Source organism: Saccopteryx leptura, chromosome 5 (genome assembly GCF_036850995.1).
Source record: "Saccopteryx leptura isolate mSacLep1 chromosome 5, mSacLep1_pri_phased_curated, whole genome shotgun sequence".
Lineage (NCBI taxonomy): Eukaryota > Metazoa > Chordata > Mammalia > Chiroptera > Emballonuridae > Saccopteryx > Saccopteryx leptura.
This window is the reverse complement of record NC_089507.1, coordinates 5026017-5038062: the sequence shown is the minus strand read 5'-3', so window position 1 is coordinate 5038062 and position 12046 is coordinate 5026017.

Sequence of the window (12046 nt, the reverse complement as noted above, 5' to 3'; positions counted from 1 at the left end):
AAGATGATGTAAGGAGGTGTTTTCTGTATGGAGGGTGCCCGATACCTGGAAGTTTGAATTCTGGGGGGGGGGGGCACAGGAACCCAGAGTTTGTTGAGCCCCTGGGATCATGAGCCTGCCACAACAATATAGTAACAGGAGACCCTCTGCGGTAGTCTGTTTCATTGTCCACTCATAGGGCCTCTCCCTAGGGGAGGAGTACAGTTCCTTGACCTATTGATGACGAAGTTGGCCAGGGGGTCCTTTTTCACCATAAAAAGTGACATGTGCCTGACCTGTGGTGGTGCAGTGGATAAAGCGTTGACCTGGAAATGCTGAGGTCGCCGTTTTGAAACCCTGGGCTTGCCTGGTCAAGGCACATATGGGAGTTGATGCTTCCAGCTCCTCCCCCCTTCTCTCTCTGTCTCTCCTCTCTCTCTCTGTCTCTCCCTCTCCTCTCTAAAAAAAATGAATAAATAAATAAAAAATTAAACAAAAAAAAGAAACCCTGGGCTTGCCTGGTCAAGGCACAAATGGGCATTGATGCTTCCTGCTCCTCCCCCTTATCTCCTTAAAAATGAATAAAAAAAATATTAAAAAAAAAAAGTGACATGTGTTGCAAATTTAAGAAATTACATGTGCTTCACTGCTCTCTTTACTCTCTGCTGTGACAACCCATAATATTCCAGGGTTTCACCCTCCTGGTCCCTGAGTGAAGATAACATGGAGCACAGCCAACCAAGGATGTGTGCTGGCAGCGAGAAGTAACACTTTGTTCTTGTGCATGGAGATTGGGGGGTGGTTGTTTCTGCAGCATAATTAGCCTGTCTTTTTTTTTTTTTTTTTTTTTTTTGCATTTTTCCGAAGCTGGAAATGGGGAGGCAGTCAGACAGACTCCTGCATGTGCCCGACCAGGATCCACCCGGCATGCCCTCCAGGGGGCGATGCTCTGCTCATCTTGGGGTGTCTCTCTGCCGCAATCAGAGCCATTTTAGCGCCTAAGGCAGAGGCCACAGAGCCATCCTCAGCGCCCAGGCAAACTTTGCTCCAGTGGAGCCTTGGCTGCGGGAGGGGAAGAGAGAGACAGAGAGGAAGGAGAGGGGGAGGGGTGAAGAAGCAGATGGGTGCTGCTTCTGTGTGCCCTGGCCGGGAATCGAACCCGGGACTCCTGCACGCCAGGCCGACGTTCTACCACTGAGCCAACCGGCCAGGGCCCATAACTAGCCTGTCTTGACAGATAAAACCCATATCCAGACATCTGCCAAAACAAGACTATTGGATGCATTCTTCACTCACCATCATTCCTGGGTGGGAATCATCCGCCTGGACATCAGGCAGAGACAGAGGCCCAAGGGCTGCTGAGTACACAGTCTCTGCTGCTATGTGCCAGGAACCACACAGATGTGGACACAGGTGCACAGGAGGCTGCAGAAGAGAATGGAAAGTTATTCTGTTAACCTTCTTCTGTACCTGATTTGTAGCTTCTGGACACTACAAGGCCCAGACCAGCCCGACTATATCACACATTCACTCTTCTCTCCAGAGGGTGTTAGCTGTGTTTTAATGCCTGTGGAATTGTTGTAGGGTGCATAAGAAAAATTGTACAAGGATATTTCTGAGTGTAGGGAAAACAGCTGTGTTAGGCTTGCTCACTTGTACTTTGCATGACTAGTGCATGATCATGTGGCAGAAAGACACGCGTGTAGCCTATATAAGGTTCAGGTACTTTCCCTGGGTGTGGATCGCTTACCCGCCACCACGAGAAGTGCTTTCCCCCTGCCTGTTTGCTCACCTGCCGTTGCAAGAATCTAATAAACAGGAATGGCTCCCAGTTCTTCTACCATCTGCCCGAATCCGATGTGAACCTGCCTGGCCTCAGTCACCAGCATGACACTGAGCTTTTTCTAGGAAAAAAAAAAAAAGGAATTCCAGGGGAAAAGTTAGCCAAGAATAAGTAATAGGAGAAGCAAATGAACAAACAAAAATTACTTGAGATTTGGAAACTGAAAAACTTGGGTTTAAATCCCAGCTTCCCTACTCACTAGCTGTGTGACTTAAAGCGAGTCACTTCATCTCTCTGAGCCTTGTCTGGAAAATTCATGAAAAACAGGAATACCTATGAACCATTCCTGCTTCTGTAAGGAGGACTTTCCTCCCAAACACCCTTCCAACGCCCCATGGAGCCAGCAGTAGTCGTCTGGTTGTTGGGCAGCCAGTCTGCAGGTTTTGGTTGGTTGGAACTGATCTCTCAACATTTCTGAGCTGAGGACACTGGCTGTTTTGTGGATGTCAGTGGGAAGAAGTGACTGGGTAAGAGGTCTGCCCTGCATACTTGTACTATACCTTGGAAGGGAGCTAGGAACTAGAATACTACGGACCTCTCTCACCCCCTCTTACCTCTTCTCACCCCCTCTCTCCATCAGTATAATTGTCTCTGCAAACCAGCTTTCTCTACTTCTCAGTGGCTGATCATGGGCCACTGCCAGCCCCCGAGTTTAAGTTTCTAGTGACAGCTGCATCAATTCCAAGACCCAATTCTGACCATGTAGGAAAAAAACTGGCCCAGCTTGGGACAGACACCCTCCCCTGGTCCAGTTGGCTATGGCTCAGCATCCAGCGTCATATGGTTTAAACAGGGCTGCCAGGACTCACTCTTTTTTTTTTTTTTTTTTTACAGAGGCAGAGATAGACAGGGACAGACAGGCAGGAATGGAGAGAGATGAGAAGCATCAATCAATCATTAGTTTTTCATTGCGCGTTGTGACTTCTTAGTTGTTCGTTGACTGCTTTCTCATATGTGCCTTGACCGTGGGCCTTCAGCAGACCGAGCAACCCCTTGCTGGAGCCAGCGACCTTGGGTCCAAGCCGGTGAACTTCTTGCTCAAGCCAGATGAGCCCGCACTCAAGCTGGCGACCTTGGGGTCTCGAACCTGGGTCCTTCCTCATCCCAGTCCAATGCTCTATCCACTGCACCACCACCTGGTCAGGCGGACTCACTCTTGATGGCTGGGGCCTTTGGGGCTATATTAGTTTCCTGTAACAAATTGGCACAAACTCAGTGGGAACAATGGAAATTTGCTATCTTATAGTTCTATTTCAATGTCCTTTTTTATACTTGCTATCTCTTTATTAAGGTGTTTGTTATGTCCATCTATTGTTGTTCTAAGATCTTTGAGCATCCTAACAATCATTATTTTAAACTCTGCATCCAGTAATTTGGTTATATCTGACTCGTTCAAGTCCTTTTCTGGGGATTTCTCTTGATTCATTTGGGTTGCATTTCTCTGCCTTCCCATTTTGTCTGTGTATAAGAAGGGCGTGGCCTCTGGAGTCCAGTGGGTGTGGCCTCTGTGTTCCCTAGGTGTGGTCTGTCTGCAGGCCTGCTACCCCTCTGCCGCTGCCTTGGGCATTCAGGTATGGGTGTTGCTGGTGCCGGCCTGCTGCGGCAGATGCTGCGGTTTCCACCTCTCCTCCACGGGAGTTACAGTTCTAGAGGTCAAAATTTCAAGATGGGTCTCATTGGGCCGAAACCCAGGTGTGGGCAGGACTGTGTTCCTTTCTGAAAACTCTAAGGGAGAATCCACTTCTCTGCCTTCTCCAGCTTCTAGAAGCTTCCCAGATTTGTTGGCTTGTAACCCCCTCCCTCAATCCTCAAAGTCAGCAATAGAGGGTCAATCGTCTTTCTCACAGCCTATCACTCTGACACCAACCCCTTTCTTTTCCACACTTAAGGACCCTTGTAGTGACCTGAGGCTCACCCATGCAGTCCAGGGTCACCTCCCTGTCTGAAGGCCAGCGGTTAATAACCTTAATTCTACCTGCCACCCCAGGTAGCCCTCGCCCTGTAACATAACATCCCAGACATTCGGATTTGGACATCTTTGGGGAGCCATTATTCTGCCTACCACAGGGTGTGTGTGTGTGTGTGTGTGTGTGTGTGTGTGTGTGTGTGTGTGTGTAGGGGAGCTCCAACAGAAAGATGGGATGATTGCGAGCTGGGTGGACACCCTTTGCGTGTCTTCCTGGATGGACAAGAGAGATCCACCCGTAATTTCCCGTTCTCACACAATGCTTGGGCTGGCTCCTGGGAACACTCCCCGGGACCGCAGAAATGAGCCAAACGGAAGCACAGCCCTTGAAGGACTCCCTCTCACAGGGGCTTTCTCCTGCCCAAAGCACAGGGAGCTTCCTCTGCCATCCAGCCCTTTCTTATCTCTCTTAAGGAACTATCGGGCTTCGCTTAACCCACCCTAAAAGATACAACTTGCAACAATGTAATGAACAGTTTCCAAAGTTCAAGCTGTCTGCCTTTATCCCCACAGGTTTGGAAGTTGGGGCCACTTCTCCCCAGCACTCACTCCGTCCACCCCAGGAGTTTCATAAATCACCTCATAAAAATTCATTTACTGGTTTCCCCAACATAACGGCAGAAATAAACCGCTTGATGCACACTCGGAAACTCCCTCCAGAAAACACGTCCAGTGCTTCGTTGGCACGGCGTCTCGGGTCCCCACCTGGACTCCTACCACCTTCGCTTCCTGGAGGTATCTTCCGTAAATGGGGCGGCCGAATCCTCTCCTTTTTATTGAGTTGGATGGCAAATCGCAGAATAAATGCTTTCCTTTGCTCTTTAAAAGGGTTTAATAGGAAAATATTTTCCTACATCCTGTTTCAAGGGGAAAATGTGATTTTAGGGGACATTTTATAGTTCACAACAGGATATTGAAGGGCATTTGGTTTTGCTTAGTTTATTATGACTTTCTTCAGCATAAAGTGGTGTGTTTTCTGTGTGTGTGTGTGTGTGTGTGTGTGAGAGAGAGAGAGAGAGAGAGAGAGAGAGTAAATAAATCTGATTAAGGTAGGTGGATAGCTATAGAATTCTGGAAATTTAGGACTGGAAAGGGCTTCAAACGTCATCCAGGCCCACTCCCTTTGTGTTTCAGGTGAGGAAGCAAATGACTTGTCCAAGATCACTTGGAGTTAGTGGGGGGAATGTGATTAGATTCTTTATTTTCCAATTGTTCAAAACCGTCAAACCAGTTTGTTTGGTGCAGGGGGAGCAAGGGAGTGGCATGCATACGAAAGGATCTATATGGATCTGACAGTAATTTTGAATTTGAGATTTGGGGTAATTAGAAGTGTGGATTTGTGGGTATTTACATCCATCCATCCATTCACTTTTTCATCCATTCATATATACATACATTCATACTTACATACATCTACCTATTCATCTGCTTATCCATCCATCCATCCATCCATCATCCATCCATCCATCATCCATCATCCATCATCCATTCATCCATCCATCCATCCATCCATCATCCATTCATCCATCCATCCATCCATCCATCCATCCATCATCCACTCATCTATCCATCCATCCACTCATCTATCCATCCATCCATCCATCCATCATCCATCATCCACTCATCCATCCATCCTTCCATCATCCATCCATCCATCATCCATCATCCACTCATCCATCCATCCTTCCATCGTCCATTCATCTATCCATCCATCCATCCATCCATCATCTATCCATCCATCCATCCATCCATCCTTCCATTCAGTCAGCCATTCACTCATATTCCAAACATATTGTGAGCATCTACTCAGTAAGGGGCGCTGTGTTGGGTACTGAAAATATAAAAACACAACTGAAGTCCCCCACCTTGGAAAAGTTCAAAGACTAATGGGGCAGACAAGTGTACACAGAGATAATTATAATTAAACATAATAGATGCAATAATGAAATTTGTTGTTTTTAAATGACATCTCTAAAGAATTAAATAAATAAATAAATAAATAAACGAAACACCAGCTTTCTGGATCACCGAGGTAAGATCAGCCTGACCTGTGGTGGCGCAGTGGATAAAGTGGAATGCTGAGGTCCCCGGTTCAAAACCCTGGGCTTGCCCGGTCAAGGCACATATGGGAGTTGAAGCTTCCTGCTCCTCCCTCCTCTCTCTCTCTCTCTCTCTCTCTCTCTCTCTCTCCTCTCTCCTCTCTAAAAGGAATAAATAAAACCTTAAAAAAAAAAAGATCATGCATGAAAGCATGAATTAGAAAGGGGCCACAACCCCCAAAATAAGGGTGTAGAGAAGGTGTTCTTATGGTCCTTTCTGGCCGTGTCAGTCATCCTAGTCTCGGTGGGGTGTCAGCCTGGCACTGTGGCGAGAGACTGGGTTCCAAGTCAGACAGCCCTGGATTCAAGTCCCTGCCATTTATTAGTAGTGAGACCTTTAGAAGATAATTTCTTCATCTGTGAATTAAAGATATCTATCCAACAGGGTCGTTGTAGGTTTTATGTGAGATGATCTACACACACACTGTGTGGGGAAGCTTCTGGCACAGAGCTAGTGATAAAAATATAACCGTGTGGCTCTGGGGGTGTTGAGGACCAGAATAGACCAATGAAACTTCACAGCTGGAGAAGGTAGAGCGTTGTCTTTGAACACTGGCACGAGCCTGGGTCTACTTCCCGGTCTCTGCCCCACCCAGCAGATGAGGGGCGTTCAAGAGGAAAGCGGAGAGAGTGCCTCGGATGGACGTTGGAATTAAAGAAAGCACTTGGTTACCATAGAAAGTAATTGGTTACCATGGTTTGGGTCAGACTCAGAGAATGTTTCTGTGAGTATTTATTCTGGAGACGACAGGACTTAGGGGGTGGGTGAAATGGCCATCCTCCGGTGTGTGAACCAGGGGGTGAAGACAAGCTGTTCCCCATTTCTGTTCTGGACTGAAGGAGAGGAAATGAACTTACATCGAAGCATGAGAGAGAAACATTAAGAAGAATTTCCTGGATGCTGGTGTTGTTGGACGTTGGACTGAGTTGCCAAGGTGTTCAATAATAGTGTCCCCTGTGTCCCCTCTCATGCATCTTACCTATAGGGGCGCTGGCTGCATGTAGAGATGGCTACACCCAATCCCTTTCCAAGCTGGGGAGTCCACGACACACAGAATCTTCCAGCACAAGGCGTGAGCCTCAGCCCACCTCAGACCACCGCCCTAGACCTTCGTCTCTCGTAAGAAACAATCGAGACACCAGCTAGGTGGTTACCTCTGGCGATCTCCAATTGGAACATTCCACAAATACCACAGTTGCTTATGCAGGCTGCTCCAGTGACGAAGCTCCTCCCCTCTTTGAAATTGATTAAGAAATTCTCGGTAGGGCCTCTTTCACCAAAAGTGCATTTAATAAAGCTCGGAATTTCCTCACAACACGTTGATTCTGGTTGCTCTATTTTTAAGTCTCCATCATTACTGATCTTCCCCTTCCGGCTCTGTAGGCACGAGGCCGGCCAGCACAGCGGGAGCCCCAAAAGTTATCAATAACCAGGAGTGGGCCACACTGCTGGAGTGCTCCCCGACCCTCCCAGAAAAGCCAAGGTTCTCCTGGTTAATTTAGGAAGGCTTTCTGCCAGCCACTGGATTTAATAATTATTCATTAAAAAGACCAGCAAATTACAGCTCCGAGTTCAAAGTTGAACCTGGAAGTCTCACTGGGACCATCAGTGGGAATAGTTTTGAGTCACCCCCCCCCCAAAAAAAGTAGCCTCTGGTGGGTTCAGTTTGTGTCTTAAAATAGACTTCAAGTTGAGTGGCTATAAGTTGGAAGAGGTGTCTCACAAAGAACCTGTCTTGGTCATTCGGTGGTTATCAAATACGCCCCTGTCCACCCCACAGTATTTTGTTGGCAATGCCTAATTTATTATAATAACACATTAATTTAATTTACGAAATCCCCCATATACCCAGAGGGCTTTCACAGGTGCAGTGGCTCCACGACAAGGCATAGTAGTCACAAACGAGCCCAGTCCGGCACGCTACCCCTTGTCGAGGAAGGAAGGAGCTGTGGTTTCCGTAACCAGACAGACGTGCTCACATCAGGTGGATCTCCCACCGAGTCCAGAAGACCGTACGAGGCCTTTGCTTCAAGTTCTACCCACACGGGGTTAGGGAGGAGAGGCCAAGGCAGCGGCTCTGCCCAACCGCCCTCCCGGTGCCCGGGACCAGCTCGGGACCTCAGCTTTCCGTGCCTAAGGCACCCCCTCAGCCCTTTTCCCTTTTCTCCCCTTCCTCCCGCTCCAACTCCCCGAGCTGCTACCCCTTCCTGGGTTGTCAGTCATCTTTGCTTCTGCTGCTCACGCAAGGACTATAGGGAGGTCTGCTCCTCCCCTTGGGGGGGGGGGGCAGGGGCTGTGTAAGCTACAGGCCTGTCCTCTGTGCCTCCTGTACGGCCCTGCTGCTTCCCTCTCTGCCCGGTACCTCCACCTCCTGCCCTCGGCTTGTCTCCACTTAAGGAAAGGAGGTTCCGGGAAACGGAGGATGGAGTGGAGCGGAACACCCCATTCCCCACAAGTAGATCCACCGAGAGTTCTCGTTTGGGTGACTGGTTGTCATTATGAACAGAGGTAGGGAATGATAAAGATGATGATGACGATGGTGATGATGAGACAGCAGATGGATTATAAGCACTGTCTTAAATGCTTTATGGATAACTAGTCACACCGTCCTATAAGGTGGTGTTTTTCAACCACCGGTCTGCAGAGCGCTGCTGGCCCATGAAAGAGTGAACCTCCCTGATGTTGTATGAAGATTACAGACTCTATAGGATGTCACAGTGGTTCACTCTTTCGTGGAACGGCCCGAAACTTCTGGTGGACCAGCACCGGCCGTGGAAACCACTGCTATAAGGTATGTATGTACCCTTATTACCATTTTATCGATATGAAAAGTCAAGGTACAGTACGGTTAAGGACACTTGCCTAAGGTCACACAGCCAGAAGTAGCAGAGCAGAGTGGAACCAAGCAGCCCAGCTCCAAAGTCTGAGAGCCCCACCCCCACCCCAGCAGACAGCCATTGCGTTGGGAGTGTCTGTGGGCCAGCCCGGTGGACATGGAGGACAGCTTGCAGGAGCTCCGGCCCCAGAGGCTGAGCTCAGGTGCCATCTCTGCCCCTCGGTTCCTGGCCTGGCCGGACCTCTTTGCTGGGTGTTCTTCCAGCTCTGCCTTGCTGGCCGGATCAACCTCCTTTCCTCCCTCCACTCACTCCCACCCACACATTCTCCTTATTAAAACCACCCCACCGCACCGCAGGCATCTCCCAGCTTCCGGGACACTTCCTGCCCTCGGAGTTCCTCCTGGTGCCAAGATTTCTGCCTCACTATTATTCTGTCACCTGCCCATCACACTCCTGGCTCCCTTTCAGATCAGTGTCCCCAAAACTCACGTTGATGGGTGGCGTCCCTAAGAGGAAAAGCAGATTCTATTTTCTTTCTTTCCTTCCTTTCTTCCTTCCTTCCTTCCTTCCTTCCTTCCTTCCTTCCTTCCTTCCTTCCTTCCTTCCTTCCTTCCTTTCTTTCTTTCTTTCTTTTTCCTTTCTTTCTCTCTCTCTCTCTCTTTCTTTCTTTCTTTCCTTTCTCTCTCTCTCTCTCTCTCCCTCCCTCCCTCCCTCCCTCCCTTCCTCCATCCCTTTCTTCTTTCTTTCTTTTTCTTTTTTTGAATTTCGTTCTGCTCTGCCCCACCTCCGCTCACGCTGCAGGAGCAAGAAAATGCAATCGCCCTGTTTAAAGAATACAATTTACATGAAATAGTTTCCAAATTTATTAAGGGAGCAGACAGCGAAAGGAAACCCATAATTAGGGAGTTTTTGCACGCATCTGATAGCTTTCCACTGGCTGCTGGGATCATCTTCCCGAGTGAATGAGGTCTGGGCAAACACTGGAGCGTAACAGCGTCCTCCCCTTGCAGAGCCCCGGGGGCATTTCCCGTCCTGGGTGGGGCTGGCAGCAGCAGGGGGCGGGCAGAGTCGGCAGGGCAGGGTCACAGGCGGATCTATTTTGTTAGGATGTATCGCCAGACCCTGTAGGTGCAGACAGGAGAAGGAGCCTCGGTTTGCACTGCAATTAGCTCTCTACCCATCAAGTTCACTGTCCATCACCCCTCTGGCATGGTTTGTACTGCAACTAGCTTTCTACCCATCAAGTTCGCTGTCCATCACCCCTCTGTCATCCAGCTAACTCCGCCCATCCATCCTTTTAGTACTTATGTTCTACCTTGTTTTCAAAAGCCAGAGACCTGGACTGAAGTTAATAATGGGGGTGGGGGTGGGGGGTGGGGTGAGGGGGGTGGGTGGACAGGTCAGGCAGGTAGCAAGAAATGCCCAAGATCAGCTTTGCCTGGGGCTGCAGGCCACTGCCCCGTGAGTGACAAAGAGAGAATAATGAGTTTGGAGTCAGGCATCACTGGGTTTGAATCCTGACTCACTTATTTACCACTAGTGACTGGTCCTTCTTTTTATTGCTTTGTCTTTCAGATCAGAATCACACACACCCATAATGTGTTAGTAGAATGAACGGTACGGTCAATAATGGGCTCATGCCCTGGCCGGTTGGCTCAGTTGTAGAGCATCAGCCTGGAGTGCAGGAGTCCCGGGTTCGATTCCCGGCTAGGGCACACAGGAGAGGCGCCCATCTGCTTCTCCACCCCTCTCCCCTCCTTCCTCTCTGTCTCTCTCTTCCCTTCCCGCAGCCAAGGCTCCATTGGAGCAAAGTTGGCCTGGGCACTGAGGATGGCTCCATGGCCTCTGCCTCAGGCACTAGAATGGCCCTGGTTGCAACAGAGCAACGCCCAAGATGGGCAGAGCATTGTCCCCTGGTGGGCATGCCGGGTGGATCCCAGTCGGGCACATGCAGGAGTCTGTCTGACTGCCTCCCCATTTCCAGCTTCAGAAAAATACAAAAAAAATAATAATAATGTGCTCATTACCGGATATCTGTCATTGGAGCAGACAGCCACTCTTTTACCCATTCTCTAAATATTTCCTGAGCACCTACTACATGCCACTGCTCTAGCTGCAGGAACTAGGACAGGGAAGAGGATCGCCCTGCCCTCACTGAAACGTCTTCACGTCCTTGTGGGCCTTTGCTTATTAAAAACCCTTACCCGAAGTACAAGATAGTATTTCCAATTTTTCTAAACCTTGGAGACCAAGCAACAAAGACTATCAAGATCCAGACTCTCAGAGAGGCACGCTCATATGATTTTGTTACAAAAAAGTAACGAGGTTTTGCCGTTTGCGGTTTGTTTTTTAGGAAACTTATAACTGTTTATAGAAAAGAAAAAGTAAATACGACCTGATGTTTCAGCTTGGGGCATTTTTCTGAAACCCACGCAGTGCTGTTTTCACTTCTCCAGAATGTCTCCCCCTCCCCCCACCCCGATCTGCCTTCCTTTCTCCTCCAATAGAATGATATACAGAAACTCTACCTAAGAAGTTGTATGAAAAACACCAGCGTAGAAAGCACATCATCCCCAGCAGTCCGAAGAGTGCAGGATTTATGTATTTGTTCATTCATTCATGCATCGGACAAATGTTTACTAACGGGTCCTGTTCAACAAATACTAAGTGAGTGTTAGGAACAAAATGGCATGAGACAAGTGGCTCGGACCTCAGGGAAGGGAGGCTGGCACCCATGGAGACGGTTAACTTTCGTCACAGGGACACCCTAATGAGGTGACACACAGAGGTGTGGGTCTCCTCCTTGAGGGCTGGAAAGAGGGGACAGAGCATCAGGGGGTCAATGGCACTTGCACTGGCCACTATTTCTTCTTTCCTCCCTTCCTCCTTCTGTCCTTTCTCCCTCCCTTCTTTTTGGAAATCAGTCATAAAAAAGAAGGAAATGCCTGAGAGGCAGACACAGTGAGGGCATTCCTATCTAGACTTCCAGAATGAGATTCTCAGGACTTAGAACTTGCCTTCTATTTCCAAAACGTCTTTGGATGTTTGGACCTCTCCTAGAAAATCTTCAGCAAGGGGCTATTTTGTACTTAAATGCCCCCATCAACGAGGAGCTCTCTCTTTTCGAGGAAAGCACTTTTTATCTTGGGACGCTCCGTTCATCCAGAAAGTATGCACAAAGCCCAGACTGGGTTTCTGGCTCTTTACCGGATCCTGGGAACCCCAAAGCGGCCAGACACCGTCCCTGCTCTCCGCCTGCCCCACCAGCCTTCCTGCTTCTGCAAGGCCTCCCCTTCCGCTCTGCTTGCCCCCCTTGTTCCC